Raw genomic sequence first — 15,160 nt, 5'->3', positions numbered from 1 at the left:
GGTAGACAGAAGAAGTGTGTGTCAAACATTTAAAAAAAAAAAAAAGGAAGGAGGTGATTTGTTTGAGGTTTCTTTTTCTTTGTTAATATATTTATGTTTCTGCATATCATAATAGAAATTGACAACATTCACATCCGTGTGATCTTGTGAGAAGGAAGTTGCCTGGGAGGCAGAGGGCTTTTCTGTCTTTTATGGTCTTCTTGAATTTAGGTCTGATCCATCTAACAACAACAAGCAACACCCTCAGTTACTCTTTCTTTATATATATTAGACTCAATATATTAAAATATTATAACAAATCATACTCAAAGGAGCTGTAGATTTCTCCATCTGCCCAAAGGCAGGATCACTCTAACTAACATTTCCATTTGCTTAAAGAAAAAAAAACCCACAAAACCCACAAAGACCAAGAATGTTCATGATGGAGTGTGTGTGCCCCTCACCAGTTCATTCTGATGATAACTTATAGTGCTAATGCTGCAGCTGAAGTCCATTACTGCTTGTCCTCTCTGCAGGCATTTAGGCATTTTATTTCTCCCCTCCTCATGTTCTTGGACTGCTCTCATAACCCATCCCTTGCCCTTTTCTGTGATGGATGCAGTTTGCCTGATTCCTGCTTACAGGCAGTGTTCCCTGAGCCTCTGAATGCTCGGGGCAGTGTCCCCTCCTGCCTCCCAGTGGCATGTGTCGTTGGCAATTACAGCTGCATCTGGTTTCAGCTGAAACTTTACCAGTGCTATAGTAGAGTGAGAAGGAGGATTATGTGTGTTGTGCAGGCCTCACCCCAATGCAGACACTTCAGTACCATGCCTGCATTTTTCACAGCAGCTGACGTTGTTGAGTCGTCTTCAACCTGTGAATGACAACAACCATGGGATCTATTCCTATGAAACTGCTGCTTGGGCAGTAGCACCATAGCCAGCACCATTTTCTCATTTAATCTCACGTTCTTAAATTTGCCAGAAGATTTACATATTTATTGGGTTGGTTTTCAGTTTGCCAAAACTGTCTGGATTTCTTAACTTCAATCTTCACTGGAACTGGAGTCCTGAAAGTTAAATAAGGATAATTTCTATTCCACTGTTCTTGTTGTTTTGAAAATATGGAACAGACCTAGGTAAAAGACAAAACAGTTTCCAAATGCCTCCCATTACCACCAAGGAATCAGTGTCTTGTGCAGACAAAGGCAGCCTCACTTTCTCATAATCCTTTCAACGGTGTGGGACTATTTAGAACCGCTGTCATAACTGTCCCATGGATCAGCTGATGTTTGCTAATATTAAAATGCCAGTCTTAGCATTTAATGTGTAGTGTATAAAAAGGAGGAGGAAGCTGGGAATTTCCCAAGAAGTTTCAGGAGTGTGTATCAATTTGGTTGGTGCATAGGGCTGTGTGTACTGAGGGAAGAAGGAAAGCTGCTTAAAGAGGAGAATTTAATCTCTCATATACTATGTTCTCTCCTGCTTCTTTCTAGCCTATATGCCTGAATTGAGGCAAGTCATAAAATGTGCTTATATTTCCCTGTATGACTTGAAAAGATCTCAGAAATGTGAAGATGAAACTTCACATTGAGAAGTCATGCATTCTGCAGAGGTAGCATTAATTATAAACAAATATAAACAGTTATAAATTCCAGAGAGACTTTTTGTTCAAATCTTTTTATCCTTTTGGTAACATCCTTTTGTACAGGAGAGGCCTTTTGCCTTCGTATTTCCTCACATTCTGTCATAGCTTTCTTCTGGACTGTATCATTCCAGTTCCTTCAACCTTTCCTTTTCTAGAAAGTCCTTCCGTTCTCTGGACTCTCTTGACCTTGCTGTACATTTGTTTCTTTAAAGCAGCACCATACTCCTCTTTGTCAGCACCCAGAAGTGCTTTTCTCTAATCCACAACAAAACTGATAATCTGGCACAAGTTGATTTTCTGAAGCCATCACATTGCTGACTCGGTGTATGCGCATTACACTCAAATGTTTCTCTGCCCTTTTGCCAGTAAGCAACTATTCTTCTTTTTGACTTTGTATGGCTTTGTTCTCAAGGGTGCTGGTTTGTTTTTCTCCTTGAATTTCATCTTTCTGCTTTGAACTTTTTCTTCACCTAATCAAAATCATGTTAAAATTTTGTCCTCTGCAGAGTGATTGCAATTCCTCCCAGCTTTGCACTGTGACAGACATTATAGCTGTAACATCCACTGTTTGATCCAAATTGTCAACAAAAACCTTGGCTAGATCCAGGCCTGTGGGAACGGACTTAAATGGGTTCTGCACTTGCCAAGCAAAACACAGCTGACTGCTGTATGTATAGTTTTTTATACAGTTGGACTACCTGCTGTTCCATCTCAACTGTGTTCCACTACTTTCCCCAGAAAAATACCACATGGGAGTGTACCAGAAGCAAATCTAATTACCTCTCCTTTTTGAGGCCAATAGCTCTCCTGCACCAGGGAGTAAATGTGGTTTCATGCAATTTGGCTTTGACAGTGCTGTGTTGGTTCTTGATTATTTTGTTTCTGCTCTTGCAAAATTAAGCATCACCATAATTTTGGGATTACTTTATAATTTCCAGTATGGTATGAGTGCTCTGAGTAATTAAACTGCAAGTAGTTCTTGTCCAAGAAACCACATTATTTCAGACCTGCCTGAAATTTAAGTAAATTGTCATGTGTTGAAAGTGAAGAATCTGCTTGCTTGACAAAGTGTTTATAACATCTAATTTATTGTGAGTACAAAAAAAAAAAAAAGAACTGAAAGCTGCAGTGATTATACTTCATCATGGTGCCACAAAACCATGGCAGTTTTAACAAATTTTCCTCAAATTCTTGTTTATCACCTTCTGAACATGTGAAGGTATGACAATTCGATTATTTTTAGGAACTTGTCTGAATGGTGAGAAATATTTGCAGTGCAGAGCATTTGAAGATAGAGAAATTCCTGTTCCCTTCCTCCAAATTTGCTCTCAGCCATGACAGCTAACCAGAAACAGGAGGTGAGACAGTAATGCAGCCTAATGAGGGATGATAAGATTTGGGTCAGTCATATCTGTTTTGCTTTCTTTTTTATTCGTAACTACTGCCCAAATACCCACTGGTTGCCTTTCAGCCATGCTTCCTTCTGAGAGCAGACACTGGATCATCGCTGACTTGTTTCCGTGTTTTGCCCCAACGCCTTTTCACAATGGTGGCTCTCTGTTTCTTGCTATTACTATGGTGTGATTGATCTCCTTAGTCACTGACTTTCATTGCTTTCCACAGAAATGGGAGGAAGAAGACAATTTACGTTTGAGCCCCCTCCCCATCCCCTGAGAACCTTTTTTATGAAAGAGCTGGCAACACTGTAGAGTTGTTAAAATTCTCTATGGCTTAAATCAGACATTGGCTAAGATTACCCAGCCAGTAAGCTATTGTAATAGAAATGCAGCTGTCAGATGTGATGCTAGACCATGAGCTGTACTCTCAGTGGTGGCTGGACACCTAAGTAATTGCTTTATTATTTCACTTCTAGTAAATAGCTTTGGGCTAAGGTTCAGCGAGTGCACTCTTTAAGTGACTTTGTTTCCTCCCATGTATAAGTCTGTTATGTTTACCATTAGGATGTATCAATTTGCTTGACCTAAGTTTTGTCATCAAGACCATCATCCAGGCCCTACTTGTCATTAGCTCTGACATCAGCCAGTTACTGAGACATATTCATGTTTTGCAGAACTGCTGCATGGATGTGGTAATGACGCACATTCGCTCCTTAGTATCAGTGCAGTGGAGGACACAGAGCAAGAACCTGCTACTAGCTAGTACAGCTAAGTTCTGTGTAGCTCCAAAGGAGCACAGAGATACAGGTCACACCTTTTAATTGTTTGGAGGACTTTTCGTTTTTTCTGCAAGCAAATACCACAGTGATGGACTTGTCTTGATGCTGATTACCTGCAGTGGGTAAGAGTCATGCTAGTCAAAGCAGAACATGGCAGAGCACTAAGTGCAAGAGCTCTCGGAGTAAGTGTTCCTTCCTGCAGTCTGCCAAAGTTGGCTCACCACACTACTCCTGCACATGGCTTTCAGAGTCAATTTCCTGTTGTTAATAAGTGGAAGTGGTCTGCAAAGGAAGTGATGTGTCCGTCACAAGTTTGACTAGCGGAGTTTGAGGGTGGCAGTCAGGACTGCAGCTGGCAGATGAGAACTGTTTTTCCTGACAATATTTGGTTTTTGCCCAAGGAGGTTGTGGATGCCCCATCCCTGCAGGCATTCAGAGCCAGGCTGGATGTGGCTCTGGGCAGCCTGGTCTGGTGGTTGGCGATGCTGCACATAGCAGGGGGTTGAAGTTCAATAACTGTGGTCCTTTTCAACCCAGGCCATTCTACGATTTTATGATTCTAACCACCAGGTTGCTCATAGACAGTCTTTTCTCTACCTTCTGAACCTGTTACAGGTCTTATTTAGATAAGAAGGTAAGAGGTGAAGGGCTCTTTGACACACCATTTGAGCACAAGCTGCGTCTTTTCCTGAAGATGCAGGTGTCTTGTGGCCATAGCTGAAGCCTGAAAGAAATCTTTCACTTTCTGCTTCCAAACCCTGTTACAAGGCACTGTACTCCTGGGAATGATTCTGATGCAATTAAATCTGTCATAATCATGTCATGCAAACCACTCATTTCTCCAGAAGCTGAGCACACAGCATTGAAGGAATTCCTCAAATTAACTGCCCACCAGTTCTACCCCCACTCCATCCCAGCAGCCCAGAGCTGGGGAATAACAAGAAGGAAAAAGATAATTTCAGAAAGTATGAAAACTAAAATAAAGAAAGGAGATAAAAAGAACAAGAAGCTGGAGTTCATACTTGCTCAAAGGCCCCAAATCTGGTCATGTTTAATAAAACCATGGAAAAAAAATCGAATTGACACATGGATAGCATGTCATAAATTGGGCCCAAAGGAGTCTGTGTAGTAACTCAGCCTCTCTTGGCTGGATACTGCAGTGAGCTAACTATGATGGTGTGGAAAGCCGCCCTCTGGTTTGTCAGTATTGCCATATTTCACAACCTGATGGAAAGAGCTTGAGGTTGATATATTACTTCAAGGCTTTTTGGTGTTTAGGACCAGTGAAGAATCTCAATTATATTTTTTCTTACCTTACTGATCAATGGAAAAATGCTTGAAGTGTTCAGGAAATCACAGAACCCGTATAATATTGTGTTTTTAAAATGTCATTAAGCAAGACCTTTTTTTAAAGTTTTTGAGGTGAGAATTCTGCTCCCTGTAGTGATTATGGAGCCTCCTGATTGATGCAGCTCGTGATGTGTTACGGCAGTGTGATGCCACACCATGATGAGGTAATGATGCAATCTCTGGACAGCTGAAGGTTGGAACCTTGCAGTCTTAACTTGTCTTCTTAGGCATTGGTCAGTAGAGATAGAGAATGAATCTGCTTTTCCAAGAATTTAGGTTGGTTTTTTGTAAACCCAAATTCAATTTTGAACCCCTCAACATTCATATTAACACGTTTCTGAAGACCTGGCCTCTACAGCAATATTTCCGAAGAGCAGGCATCCAACAAAGTGCTTTCAATCGACAGACACCACAGTGAGTCACCAGTATGATTCATTGACATAGTTGCAGTGCACGGGACTGTGAAAACAGGGTCAGGTTTTCCTTTGCCAGTACACAGGGAAAGCAGGCTATCAGCTTCACTGTACTGTGAATAATGAGGGATGTGGCCCTGGATGGTGGGTAGTTGTGGAAACACACAGCCTGTCCTTACAAGCTGCTCCACAGGCTGAAGCTTAATGACATGCCACATGAACTTGAAAAACTAAATCTGAATAGTTCCCATTATACAAACTAGTGCTGTACCACTGCTGACAGTAACCAGTGTTATCTGTACATTTTCCAAGGTATGGATAGTTACTGACAAAGCCAGATGGGGCTGTCAGGCAGGTTTTACTGCTGCAAGTCAACCAGCTGTATGGTGATGGAGGGAGCATTCTAGGCCAGCTATTTAATTGGCAGATGTGTCCAAGAAGATCTTTATCTAGATCTGTTTCCCCTTTACTTATAATTTCTTATTGTAAACATTTCTAAAATGATGCCAAATTTTTGTTTCCTACACAGAAGGATGTTTGGACTTAGCAGAAGTTTTATGTAAACCAGGAGATTGACCTGAAGAGTTGGTTACATTTGTTTACCCATCTCCAAGCACACATCCCATCCATCTCCAATAACACATCCGACTAGGAACTGGATAAATCATGTTTCATAGGCATAGTGAAAGGTCTACAGTTCTCAGTGTTGTGTTCTGTTGTTTTTTTAATTGTACGTTTTTATGGAGCTATGTGAAAATGTATAGTGGAAACATGTGCATTGAACAGACAGCATACCAGAAGCTGCATAGCACTTTTGTATGAGAGATAATAAAAAAATATGAGTCCATTCCCTAGAAGGAAGAAGCTCAGAACGTAGAAGAGGTAGTAGAAAAGAAGCTGCTTAGCTGCAAAAACAGCTGAAGGGTGAACGTTATGGTGTGGTGCCCGTTCACACACTGGTTGCTCAGAACTTTACCACCAAATTGTTAGACAGTGAACTCAGTGTATCACACAGATTGGAGCAACCAGATGTCATAATAAGTGATCCCAATTGTACAGTAATTGAAAGCAGGACTGAGGCAGCAATTTCGTCTTGACAGCATTAATGCAGCATCATCTTTTGATGGAAAATCCTCAACTTGTTTAGTTCTGAGTAACACCAAATGATCAAGGTCTGCTAAACAAAACAAATAATTTCCAGTTTTAGGGAAGGTTTTGCTGTGAGATGCAACTGTGGTCTTTGTGTATTTCAGGACTAGTGCAGCTACCATATATCTAAAATATCCTTGTGGAAATATGTGTCCTTGGGTAAGGCAGGATTTCTACACAGACATACATCTGCCCATTATGAAGCAATAATTTCAACTACTCTTTAAGAAAATGTTTTGAAAAATGTATAAAAAAATTCTAAGAAATTTGCCTTAGAAATGCTCTGTTCTTTTTTGTCAGCTCTAACTTTATTGCTTAATGTAGCTGCACTTAAGGTAACTACACTTGTTTTTTGGCTGCTTTTTTCTTATTTGAAAGTGAGTTTTTGACATACATATTGCAAATTTAAATATCCAAATTGCATTCAAATGCGTTGTGGCAGAACCCCTGTAAAAATTTTTGCCTCTATTAGTATCTCCTACATTTGTAAATGCATCTTCTCATCCTATTCTGGTTCTCATTTTATATTGAGGATATTAGAAAGAAGAAGCCCAAGTTTTTGCTTGTTGAATGAAACAAAGAATTAAGATGTTCATTTCTTTGGAAAATTTGTCTAACTGTGAAATTGTTTTAATTTTTTTCCCAGTACAATTGATACTTGGTTCCTTGCAAAAAATAAAGTAGAATTCTAATATGTAAGATCTTTCGTTCTATAGCAAACATGTCTCTCACAGTTCAGCATTTGTAAGCAATGCCAGAATAGCAAATCTGTACAAACAACCCAGATCTCTTCTGAGAAACTTTGAAGTAAGAAACTATTTTGTACAGAACTCAGCACTTTGCAACCATTCACACAACTGCAAACCAATGTTCACAGCTCAGCACTCGCATGCAATTCTGCAATAATAAGCTGGTGTGAATGTATAGCAGAAGAAAAACACTTGGACAAAGATTTCATTTCCAAGTTCACCAGGGGTGAGTAGAAACAGATTTTCTCACTTCTGAATAAAGTTTTTCTTATGTACAGAATAACGTGTGGAAGGTCATACGTGAGCATCTGGTGTGCTGCAATACTTGGTAGTACGGGAAATGTGATTTTTATTTTTTGAGTTTCCTTGCCAGAATCCTGAGGCCATGTGGAACAAGGAGGGGTGAGGCAGGCCAGGATAACTGACAAGTAGTGATCAAGGGTTTGCTCTTTTTTAAGTTTGGGAATGTCACTCTACTGTTCACTGAAGTGCAGTCAGGGCGCTTTGCTGGCTTTCGTATGGCTGGAGTAGCTGCATGTTGCAGGAAACCATTTCAGCTTGTGCTGCTTGTATAATGGTGTGACGGGGACAGCTGGACTAACTGTTCGTGTCTGCAGAACTGTGCTCCTTCCCTGTCCTTTTCCTGCTCTGAAACATGACTCTCCTTTTCCCATATTCTCTCTCCCCATTTCTGACTCATTCGCTGTTTCTTTTTATATACAGAAATAAATGGTTTCAGTGCAGGAGAGGTCAGAGCTGCTTCTGCAGCTTTGTGCTGCTCACATCCTTTGCACAAAGGCAGCATCTAGATACCTCTCATCACAAAGTGCTATGTGGACATATGGGACCAAAGTATCCAGCCAATTGTTTTCCTACAATATTCTGCTCCTCTGTATTCTCATCTTCTCCTTCTGGGACTGGGGGAGGGAAGGACATGACCGAAGGGAGAGTAGGCCAGCTGGATTGGCATCTGTTATGTGGCAACGAAAATAGAAAATCACTATTATGACTTTAAGCTGCAAAACTGTTATATAACCCTGTGTTATACAGAGTTCAAGTATTTTTTTTGTCGTGCTCATGGAAATGACCTTTAATCATGTTTAACCTGTTTTCTGGTCCAAAACACACAAATTTCTTTCGGAAAAGGAAAGTCCAGTTACGCACTGGATGTTCTCAGTGCTGACATGGAGCTGGGAATTCAGCTAAGACCCACATTCATGATGAACCATCATAGTCAGAACGTATTTTACAGACCAAAGTTAGCTTATGGAGTATTTGTCAGGGGTTTAACTGGAAACATACTGGAAACTTGTCTGGAACACAAGTAGGCTTTGTCCAGCAAATGTCTCGCATAGGCCTCCAGGCAATTCCTTTGGCTGGTTTAATTTACCAAGTAATCTATGCAGAGAGCTTTCTTCTGGATGAAATTGATTAACTGATCTCTTTTACAGGTGCATTGGACATATAAGGGCATCAAGGCAAGATTAAAATCTCAGGCTTTGGATCTGTGTTAGTTCAGTGAAGCTGAGGGCCTTTAAAACAGAGAGGAACTCTAATTGGGGGTTACCAGCAGAACTGCTGGTGATCATCACCAGGTAGTTTCAAGACTTCAGATACCGCTGAAGTCGCATTTTCACACTTGTGAACAGGTAAACAGCAGGATGCTGTCTTTGTCATTGGACCAGTGATGAGTCTGCCTGAAAATGCTAGAATTTGATGTGAATAGAGATTTGCCTCATCTTGTACATGTACTAATGTCCCATCAAACACAGCATGGCTCTTTGTGATATGATAATGCAGGAGGTGATGAAGTGTGCTAGTAGACAGAGAAACAAAACTGAAATCATGTGCTCAGGGTCTTTTAATTCCAGTCTCCTGATAGGGGATGATAAGTGAGCTAGAGGATGCTTCCATGCAAAGCTGTATCAAATAACTCAGGAATACATAGCACACTTCCACAGAGATTGCATAACTCAAAGTATATGGCCTATGAAAAATATGGCTTCAGAGTCCTGCAGTGATGTAAACAATAAATTATGGTTTAGATGTTCTTCAACAATGAGTCAATTCAGGCACTCAGAATGGTGTGTGTGTGTCTGTAGTGAGCTAGCTCCTTTGCACTCAGAGGAAAAAAAAAGCAACAACACTTTCATTGGGAAAAATAATGTAATTCTCGGTGTGGCTTTTAGGAGTTTTCAACACAATGGAAATGTGAATAGAGCTGCGTTCTCTTTTCTGAAATATTTAGAGTTGTTAGCTCCAGTTTACTCTTAGGCATCAATTTTGTCCAAAGATATCCTGTGGACCCTCCGTGAAGGTAAGCCTCAAAGTACAATATGCAAATATTTGGCAAATGGTTGGTGTCACTTTTTCTGGCTTGGCCAAAATCCCAATTCTGTTTTAACCCAATTTGCTGCATTGAGTTTATAGTGGTTACTGTTCTACAACAGAGACTATTGCAGTAGCAGCTGTATGGTCTGTTCTGAAAGTATCTTGTGCATTTAATTTTTTATCATAGTGCTTTACAGAATCATTAATTGGAATTTCTCATATTACTCGTGTGGAAATTGACAAAAAATTGTTCCAAAGTTGCAGACAAAATCATTAGTAGAACCAGAATGAGCCCCTAGTCATCTGCATGTCTGATCTTGCATTTTAGTCAAGAATCCAGGACAGCATCTGAGATCGCAGGGGGCACAGAACCGCTCTTCCCCATAGCTGCTGTCATGAGAATATTCTGCACCAAACTATCCTAGAATCTAAAAAAAAAATGGAGTGTCTGATTTTCAGTACTTTGAGAACTGCAACCCAACTCCTTGGTAGAGCTGCTTTCTTGTAGCTTGCTAAAAAAAAATTAGCACAAAATTACGGGAAGCCACACATTATCTATTAGTAGGACAGACAATAGCTGGGCTGAATTTTGTAGTTTATCTGTGGCTTTTTATATTCATTACAGATTTTGCTAGAGACAGACATGATGTTACAGAAGGTGCTCACTTTTCATTGGAAAAAAAAAAAAAAATGAGTAGAAAAGAGTACTTGAAAAAATCTTTGTTAAAATGTTACTGACAAAGGAGGTACCAAAAAACAGCAACAAGAGGGACAGAAACAGAAGCTGGTCCATGTCAGCCTGCATAGGCTGTCTTGGTAAGCCCTTATGAGCTAGGGAATAATTCAGAACCATCTCACTCTGCTCTGTGCAGGTGATTCTGTGATCACCACAGATCTGCCTGCTGCTGCTTTTGGAGTTGGGCAACACCCTGTTGCTGTTCATAGGCTTCAGTGATGCTCTGACTTGCCTGGGCTTATGTCTTGTTCTGCAACAAGTACGCTGTGAGTGCACAGCTCACTGCCCCAACTTACTTCCCCTCAGTTCCTTTTCACAGTGCCATTGGTGGCTCAGAGTGGCAGAGCTGAAGTCAGCGAGACTGTCTAAGGAAGGAACTGGTCGTGTCTGCCTTTCCTGTTGAGCTTTTTCCCTTTTACAGTTGTGGCACAGCTATTAACACATGAGAGAGGACTGAGGAGTAGATAGGTCTTACGGAGCAGTTGCGCACACTGTACTAGAGATGTTTCCCAACAGCCCCGCCAGGCAGACAGAGTGATTGTGAAAGCATGCCTTATTCTTATAAGGGGATTTTTGTCTGTTTGAGCATCACACGTCAGTCACATCAAGGTAGACAGCTAAAGCTTTTAGAAACTGTTTTGAAAGTTATGAGCAAAACAGGAGAGGACATAATAAAATGAACGCGCATTAATGCAGATGTGCCCAACATTCAGTAGAGAGGAGTTAACCATTAGTAATCAGTGTGAGCTTTGAGGAAGGATTCCTTGGAGGCTGTGTGTGCTGCAGAGGCCTGGGAATCTACAGACATCCCCAGAACTTGGGCAAAGGAGGGTACAAGTCATCATTTACTCCTGGGACAAGGCGAGGCAGAGAGCTCTTTAGAAAGAGAAAAAGTGGGCTTTGATGAAAGCGGAACTCGCTGACACATGTTAAATGAGACAGTGGATTGCAGAAAGCTATTCCACCTGGGTTTTGCAAAGGTCGCTTTGGATATAGGTGCACCAAAAAATTTCCAGCAGAGTATATGAAGATAGACTGCAGGAGATCCAGCAAGGAGGGAAATGGTCTTATCTTGATCTTGGTCCACAAGTGTTTTACTACATTTCCCTATTCTACAGTGTCTCATATACCCTGCCTTTTGTGAATCCACTCTTTCTCAGTTACAAAAACAAGGAAGGTATGCTGGAAGGAAAAAAGACAAATGGGATGGGATCCACATCCAGGAGAGAGGAAGTCCACCTTCCTGTACTTCTATGTAAAGTCTTACTGATTTAAACCTGCTCTTCATGTTTTTGTTTCTTCCTGTTAGCTGTTCCCCAAAAGCAGCTGCCCTTACTTTACATAGATTTCCACATAGCTCAGTCTATTTAACCAAGCTGATGTTGTATCCTGGCAACATCCAAACTCCAGTATCATGGAAGGCAACACTTCCAAGATCTTAGAATCATAGAATAACCTGGATTGAAAAAGACCATAATCATCATCTAGTTTCAACCCCCTTGCTATGTGCAGGATTGCCAACCACTAGACCAGACTGCCCAGAGCCACATCCAGCCTGCCCTTGAATGCTTCCAAGAATGGAACATCCATAACCTCTCTGGGCAAGATAAGTTACTTAATGTTTTCACCAATCTCTTTGAAGAGAACAGAAATTACAGGGATGTGGGGAGAGAAATCAGTGGTAACGTAATGGAAAATGGAAATTTCTTCTTCTCTCTTGGTATATCTCAGCAACATATTAAGATTGAAGCTCTTCTTCCAGCTCTGGCTGCCTGTGAAAGATCCTAGCAATACAAAGTTAATTCAGAGTTTTAAGTTCGATGTCCTATGTCCTGAGATCTAGCAAAAGGAAACAGCTCATGACACACTCCCTCTGTGCAATGTAGAATGTTGCATCTCTGTGTGAAAACTTCTGTTCCTTTTTTCTGATTGCTGGTATCTTATTGGCTATTTGGTTGAAAAATTTCAAACAAGCAGGTATCTTCAGGTATGTGTGGATGTCTCATCTAATATATGGATATTAAATGTGTATTATCATGCTTCTTTTTGGTGTGTGAAATAGGAGAAGCTGTCTGGTGTGACTCATGGGTTTGACAGGGGAGTTAGTAAGTTTACCTGAGGACATTCTGAAACATCATGAGGTGTGTTGTAGCTAAATATAAAGTAATCTGTGCCAATCTGGGAAACAGAACTAATGGTGTGGTGCAGATATAGCAGAGACTGCCAGGGGAAGGCAGACAGATGTTCCACTGACTTCTTGCAAGCTGTAAAGGCAGTCAGGCTCACTCACAGATGCAGATCTGTGACTGGAACAAATACCCGGTATTTGCAGGAGACTGGGGTGGAGAGGAGAATGATAGGAAGATGCAAGAACTAAAACTACAGGGAAGACAGGTTGTTGACAGCTGAATAGATTCAAGGGATTCCAGAGTACTTAGGGCTTTCCATTACATATCTAGGATGATTGTAACTTGGACTCAACATACATCAAAGTGGCCAGAAAATAAAATTCTGCTGTTCTCCTTTTGGATTGGATAATGATTTGAATAACCAGCTCCTAGCAACAGTGCTTTAAGGCACGTGGGGTGAAATGCTTTGTGATAGCACAGTGGTAGTTCAGAGATTTGAGGAGGAAAGATGCTGGTTGTCCTCCAGGAAGGGACCAATAGTGCCTTGCAAGGGATATGGTTTAATGCATCTGGAGGGAATTAGCCAGCCAAAATATTTGCTGTGTGAAATAAGCCAGTTTCAACAGCACAGAGATACCGCTGAGGATAGCTACTGTATAAAACTCCTGTTAGTCAAAGGCAAAAGAGGTCTTTTCTGATTTTAACCTGCCTCAGGCCTGGCCTCCAGTTGTGAACATAGAAGAATTGTGTTTTGGAACTTGATGCTACCCACAGGTAACCCTTTTTCATTGACAAGTTCATGAATTTAGTCCAGCTACCTCTAAAAATCTCGCTGTGCACATGCACCTCTTTAATGCTCTGACTTTCTCTCTTCAGCTTGAGTCTCATCTGTCCAATTGAGCTACTGATGCTTCCTTTCACCTACTGCTTTCTTCAGTATTTTTTCCTATTTGGGAAATTTGGGCGGTATTTACACACACTGGGCTATGGCAAAGCACTTTATCTTCTCATTAATTCTTTCAAAGCTTAGGGGAAGAAATAGAAATGTGTAGCAACAGAAATGTGGAGAGAGGTATGATACCTCATCATCAATGAAGACTCATGCAACAAATCTTGTTCTGTCGATGGTCCCAGAAAAAGCATAACTATCATGGCTTGCACTGTCACCAGAAGTGACTAATAATTAATTCGTGCCTGATATTTCTAGTGCCTGATCACTGAGCTGCATAAACAAATTACAAAAAGAATCTTCTATAGTGAAAGACGTTGCACACTCATCTCCGAAGTCTGGAAAGACTCAGGTTTTTATCATCTTTAAGTTCAGACTTGAACTAGAGGAGATATCTTGAACTAGAAAAAAAAACAAAAAACAAAACAAAAAGAAACCCCGAAAACACAAACCAAGCCGAAACAACAACAAAACAAAATGAAACAAAAAACAAAACAAAACAAAAAAAATAACAACCAACCCAAGTATCTGGGTATCACGTAACACCTGCTTTCAGTGTGTGTACCGGAGGATGGGGAGGCTCCCATGCTAGTGACTGCATGAAAGTTAGAATATTCAAAGGCAGCACCCACAGAATGTTCATCTCCCTGTAGAAATTGGTTTTGCTAATACAAGCATGTTCATGTTTAGATCATTATCTGCTTAGTAATTCTCGATTCCTTGTACATAAGAGGATATGCCTTATCTGTTTTGAAGGTGGATTGCAGATTTGAAGATTTTAAATACATTCGTGGGCTGTAATGTCACAGATTCATAGAACTGTTTCTGTTTGAAAGGACTTCTAAAGATCATTTAGTCCAACTCCTTCACAATGAATAGGGACACCTACAGCTCGATCAGGTTGCTTAGAGTCCTATTCATGCTTGTATGCCTCCAAGAACAAGACATCCATCACCTCTCTGGGCAACCTGTTCCATTGCTTCAGCAGCCTTACTGTAAAAAACTTTTTTCTTATATCCAGCCTAAATATCCCCTCTTACAGTTTGAAAATATTTCCCCCATCTATCACAGCAGATCCTGCTAAAGAGTCTATTCACTTCTTTCTTATAGCTGCCTTTTAAATGCTGAAAGGAAGTATAACAGTTTTATTTTTAAGTGGAACACCAATGGATTTTATGTAGATTGTCTTCCACCAGATTCACTCTAGCTGCTTATTCTGGTGTTAGAAGAAGCAATATTACATTAAAGATGATAAAATGAAATACTTCTGTATGACAAATGTGTATTTTAGGACAGCTCTGAGTCAGGCTAGCCATTTATTAGACTCTTTCTTGTGGACCTCTCCAGATGAATTTGAGTGACAGTTTGCCAGTCATCTCTGGGTACAACCATGAGTTTTCAGTCACCTATAGTTTTAGCCACTACTGAGGTAGGGAAATGTGATATTTTTTTATAGTACTAGAAGGAGAAGGAAGTAAAGAAAAAGTAAGTATAATTTACTAAGACCTAGAGAAATAATTACTTATGTCTATAGAGGACAGGAGTCATAGAA

The 15,160-nt window shown here is 40.5% G+C and overlaps 1 protein-coding gene and 1 long non-coding RNA gene across 3 annotated transcripts in view; one reads left to right on the top strand and one right to left on the bottom strand.

Moving 5' to 3' along the window:
* PLAU (plasminogen activator, urokinase) overlaps window positions 1–15,160 on the bottom strand; it is a 128,514-nt gene that overhangs the window by 37,719 nt on the left and 75,635 nt on the right. The window lies entirely within an intron of this gene.
* LOC128078222 (uncharacterized) overlaps window positions 1–15,160 on the top strand; it is a 104,353-nt gene that overhangs the window by 82,453 nt on the left and 6,740 nt on the right. Inside the window, exon 4 of one of the 2 annotated variants that reach the window (XR_008205377.1) lies at window positions 5,247–5,392. The exons of the other annotated variant lie outside the window; for it this stretch is intronic. This is a non-coding gene — a long non-coding RNA (uncharacterized LOC128078222). Of the gene's footprint in view, window positions 1–5,246; window positions 5,393–15,160 lie in introns of those variants that run through there. 2 annotated transcript variants of the gene reach the window in all.

This window comes from Tympanuchus pallidicinctus, unplaced genomic scaffold (assembly GCF_026119805.1).
Source record: "Tympanuchus pallidicinctus isolate F22 unplaced genomic scaffold, pur_lepc_1.0 scaffold16, whole genome shotgun sequence".
Classification (NCBI taxonomy): domain Eukaryota; kingdom Metazoa; phylum Chordata; class Aves; order Galliformes; family Phasianidae; genus Tympanuchus; species Tympanuchus pallidicinctus.
The sequence above is the reverse complement of the archived record's forward strand: the minus strand, read 5'-3'. Positions and strand labels throughout refer to the sequence as shown.